Source organism: Sinocyclocheilus grahami, unplaced genomic scaffold (assembly GCF_001515645.1).
Source record: "Sinocyclocheilus grahami isolate Dianchi unplaced genomic scaffold, SAMN03320097.WGS_v1.1 scaffold266.1, whole genome shotgun sequence".
In the NCBI taxonomy this organism is placed as follows: Eukaryota; Metazoa; Chordata; class Actinopteri; order Cypriniformes; family Cyprinidae; genus Sinocyclocheilus; species Sinocyclocheilus grahami.
This window is the reverse complement of record NW_015505445.1, coordinates 708,376-714,045: the sequence shown is the minus strand read 5'-3', so window position 1 is coordinate 714,045 and position 5,670 is coordinate 708,376.

The following is a 5,670-nucleotide window of genomic DNA, read 5'->3' as shown; positions in this document are numbered from 1 at the left end:
AAAAAAAAAAATTATATATATATATATATAATTTTTTTTTTTTGTATATATTTTCCAGAGAGGGATTATTTTTGAAAGCCATTATATTAATGATTTATTTATGAATTTAGAAACATTAAATGATTAATGAAAATATAAAATTATAGTTTTATATTTTATTTTTAGTTTCATATTTTATAAATATATACTTTAAATATCATCTTTAAATTTAAATAAAGTCTAAATGTAATTATAATTATTTAAAATAGTTTCTTTTATTTCCCATTAAAGTAAAATAACTGAACATAATCAATTGAGCAGAAAATGTTGGATGGCACTTAGAGGCTTTTGCATCTGAACTCTTCATATATATATATAGTTTAAAGTATTTTGAACGGTTTTTGAACCCTCACATTTTTTATATATATAAGTCAAGTCTAGTCACTTTTATTTATATAGGCCTAGCGCTTTATACAGCCAATACAAATTGTCAAAGCAGCTTACAGTGTTAAACAGGAGTGAGTCAGTATTGCAAACAAAATTCAATTCTGCCATAAAGCAGTTCTAAAAAGAGGACAATAGTAAAAGTCAATTTTTCAGTTAAAGGCAGTGCTTCATTGATTCAGCGATGTCATCTTCCAGTTCAGTTCAGGTCTCAGAGCAGCTGAGAAACTCAAACGATGGAGATTACAGATTTCAAACTCCAAAAGCCCCAAAGCTAAAGATGTTCCTTCACATCCTCTCGGTTTGCATGAGTGGCCAATAATGTCTCTTTGGAGGAAAATAATCATCTGTCTGAACAGTTTTCTAATAAGTAAATGGGAGCTTGTGAGCGTATGATTTTGCCTAAAAATGTGTATTTGTGTTCAGTGTATTTTGTGTATAGAGAAACCTGGAGTTTAAATACAGCTCATTTAAATAAGGATATTTTCCATTTCAGTAGGAAGTAGCACGGTCATAAAAGCATTTGAATTGTAAATGACTGAGAGCTACAGACAGGGTCGCTGGCAGTGAGGGGACAAGAAAGGCCTTTACTTTTGCAGCTTAACCATCCTTTGTGTACAGCGTCCATCTCTCCTGCTATTGACTGATCTGAAGATGGGAAATTCTTTTGCTAATCAATATTCTGTTAAATCAAATTCCATTGCTGTGCCGTGACATAGCGATTCAATCCACATGTGGATTACTAAATAACAACTCCCAAGTTCATTACTGACTCCAGGGTATGGGGGAAAATGAAACGAAAAAAGCAAAGAACGTTTGCAATCACGCATAAATGTGTGACTTTTTTTCTAGTCTTCAGATGGAAATCTGTAGTTCAGAAAAAGGAGTGGCTCGGTAATTTAATACTGGCACTGATAGAAGCTTTAAGTAATCCAATTATTACTTCAAAGGAGCCAAAGATATTGAATGTTACTTTCCAAAAAGTACTGCCAACACTAATTAATTTATCTTCCATCAAGTATCATACAGATAAACAAATATATCCGTAATAAGATTTTTTTTTTCTAAGTTGGTATGATTTTAACCTTGCTGTAGTATCATTAATGCTATAGCTTTGATTTAACCACCTGCCAAGCTATTATTCAAATGGATCATGTGCAACCAGATAATTACATTACAGATGCAGAGTTTGGATACACATCATTACGTTGTAATACAAAACATTCAAAATAAACAGTCACTGAAGTGCACTTTCCAAAAACATAATCCTTGTAAATTAGGAAAGAACTTAAGTCTTGTTTATTTGTTGGCTGTGGCAGAGAACTCTGATGACTTAGATCATGTAATTCAAGGTTAAAAAGAAAGATCATTTGTGATAAGATTTGATGTAGCTCTTAGGCTGTATTGGATGTTACTGAACCATTTCTCATGCTCTACATTTCTTCCATCTTAGCTCACATGTCTAAGAGTTTTAACCCCACCCTTCTGGATGTAATGAACTTGAATATTTGTCAGAAGAGACCCTCGGACTTCTGCAGTGGCAGTTTAAAGTATTGTAAGATATATTGCATCTTTTCATAATGTATAGAAATATTTTTGGTGGCTTGATGGCATGCCAGAATGTTTTTAGAGGGCGTTTTGTTATATTAAAGAGTAAAATAGGCTCAGTAAAACAATGCATTGGTCGTTTGCATTGCAAATCTGTTATTAAAATATTGTCATAAGTTGATAGGAAATTAACTACTCTTTAAAGCATTTGGGAATCATTTTCTAAATACACACGCTAGCCCATTTCTTGAGCTTTTTCTGGATTGTGCATGCATTTGTATAATACTTTATTTCCTTATAGAAACAAAGCTCCCACTTTTAAGTCCATGAATAGACTGAGAATTCCTAAGCCCATATACAGTGGGTATGGAAAGTATTCAGACCCCCTTAAATTTTTCACTCTTTGTTATATTGCAGCCATTTGCTAAAATCATTTAAGTTAATTTTTTTTCCTCATTAATGTACACACAGCACCCCATATAGACAGAAAAACACAGAATTGTTGACATTTTTGCAGATTTATTAAAAAAGAAAAACTGAAATATCACATGGTCCTAAGTATTCAGACCCTTTGCTGTGACACTCATATATTTAACTCAGGTGCTGTCCATTTCTTCTGATCATCCTTGAGATGGTTCTACACCTTCATTTGAGTCCAGCTGTGTTTGATTATACTGACTGGACTTGACAGAACCCTTTACCTCATTTAGAGGGATACAGAAAGATCTACATTTCTTTAGATGAGGGCTTGATTTAAAGCTTTGGATGCCAGCCATACTGCAGTGATTACCACTCAGCTATAGTGATGATATGTCAAAAACATGAGGGCGATGTGGGATTGCGGGATCTTGTAAAGACTAATTGCTTTTCTGGATATACGTTTTCATCCTGCATTGCACGTCTGTGGTCATGAAGTCATTTGAGAGACTGGTCTTGGCCTACCTGAAGAACATCACTGGACCCTTGCTGGATCCTTTTCAGTTTGCAGTGGAGATGATTGTGGACTTCAGAAGAAACCCCCCTGCACTCCCCCCACTCACCATCATAAACAGCACTGTGACTCTATTGTAAAAAAGTCCCAGCAGAGGCTGTATTTTCTTCGCCAGCTGAGGAAGTTCAGCTTGCTGCAGGAGCTTCTCTCACACAGTTCTACTCAACTGTCATTGAGTCTGTTCTGTGTTCATCTTTGGTTTGGCTCAGCTACCAAATCAGACATCAGGAGACTACAATGGACAGTCAGGACTGCAGGGAGGATTATTGGTGCCCCCCTGCCTAACCTCCAATAACTTTACACCTCTAGAGTGAGGAAAAGGGCTGGTAAAATTACTCTGGACCCCTCACACCCAGCACACTTCCTCTTTGAACTGTTGCCCTCTGGCCGGCGCTACAGAGCACTGAGCACCAAAACAGCCAAGACACAAGAACAGCTTTTCCCCCCAGGCCATATTCCACTTGAGCAATACATAACACATCTCAGATTGTATATCTGTAAATACCTTATCAAAACGTATGCACATTTACACATGCACATTCACAATTCTGTCTATTGATGTTTTCTTTTTCTCTATATTTTATTACCATATTATATTTTTTATTTATTGTCTATTCTCTTTATTATTAGTGTTTTATTTCACTTTATTACCTTAAATTATATGTATGTCTGCACTTTCTGTACTGGAAGCTCCTGTCACTAAGACGAATTCCTTGTGTGTGTAAACACACTTGGCAAATAAAGCTCTTTCTGATTCTGATTCTGAGCAGAGTTGCTATCAAAGGCAATGAGTGAAATGAGAGCATGCAACGGTAAAACCTGTCCCCATTTCATAAGGCATTTTTTCTTTATCATGCTTGTATTGCAGTAAACACTGAACTATGAAATGCATCTGCTTATATATATGCGTTGATGCATTTTCATATTTTCTTTGAATTTGTTTGCTCACTTGTGCACATTGTTCCACACGCCCACATGCATATGAGTCAGTTCAATTTAGTTGAAAGCAACTGGACTTAGTTATCCATTCGTTTTATTTTATTAGGTCTGTAGCCCTCTGCCGCTGACCCCAATCAGAGACTGTTAGCGATGAGCCCATGTTGTGTCCACCTGAGGCTGAGAAACAGATGTTTCCTATCTGCTGCTTTTTCTTTGACATTCCTTTATATTCTCGTACCAGTTGCAGTTTATTATAAAATGTCTGGCAATTGTCTGTGAAGTTTTTCAGTCACCCGGGTCATCATAGGATCAGTTGAAAGGAACCAGTACAGTAACTGGCTTATAGGATTACTGTAGTTCACCCAAAAATGAAGCACTATTCCTACATTCTTCATGGACCTTTTTAGGGTCTTTATGTGATGACATAAGTTTTACGTTGGTCGACTTCAGTGTTGATGTAATGCAGGAATACAATAGGTCCAGGAACTCTGGGACCTCCTCCACAATATCTTTCATCAGCGGAGTGGGTCTGCATTCAATCTTGTATTAAATGCTTTTGGCAACTGAGCTAGTGTAGTGCATTCGCCATTGAGGTTCCCAAATAACAAGTGTGTAATATTAGAAACAGATGACTTCTTTTACAAAGCGGACGACCCCAACTGCTTGAAACAGAGCAAAATAAGAAAAACAACTAAAGACTGCAGTGTTAAACATCATTGTTTTTGTTCATCCCTGAGAGACGAAACAGATAGAATTGATTAGGCTTGTTTTACTGTGTGGTCTTGCATCTGCTTTTTTTTTTTTTTTTTGATTGAATTGATTTCAAAGTTCAACTTATTATTCAAAACACTCGGCTGACCTTGAATCAAAATAAGGTTTGTTACAAAAGCTTACAGTAATGTTCCATTGCTTTTTTTGGAAGTCAGTTGTTAAAAATCTTTATAAAAAGTATAGTTCTGACTCTAAAAACTGATTAGACAAGCCACATTTGATGGCGTCATAAAATAGCCAGTGACTGCACATGAATTAAAATTATACAAAGAGCTCCAAAAGTCAGACCACATTGAGAATCTGGGACTTTTTATTTAAACCTGGAAATAAACAGAGTTTAAAAAGTTTTAGGGTTTTGAAAAATGTAATACAAAGAAAGGTTATGACTTCAAATGAATCAGAAGCCTTTTAGATAGATTCTTAACTTCAGGTTATGTTGATTAATATAACTTGTAATGTAAATTGTCCTAAATTATGGGGATAAAAGGTATGTGAATTTTTTTTTAAGAACTATATTACTTGGTGGAAAAATTGTTAATTATTTCCACATTTCATGAAATCAATAAACCGTGAAAGGCTGTGTTCCGCATCATACATTGAAAGCCAAACCCATCAAACCAACCCTTTAAACCTGTGCTTTATTTAACCATTCATTCTGATATATTATCATCTCCATGTTCTTCTATCTGCTTTAGGCACGTAACCCAGAACATCTTGCTGTGAATTAGTATGTTTGAATATTGCTCAATCTTAAGTCACAAAGGGGGCAGAAGGGAGGAACAGGATCAGCATCAAGTTGAACCAGTTCTCGACAATGAGCTTTGGACCACTGCCTAAAGGACATTGAGCATTCGAGAACAATCTTATGTAAACAACACAAACATTGCCTTTGTTATCCTTGGTTTTGTCCTGGAGGGAATAAGATGTCAAAGAGCATGTGTATTTACAAGTGATTCGGCTTTGAGGAGCTATAAAGCTTCTTTAATCATGTTTACATA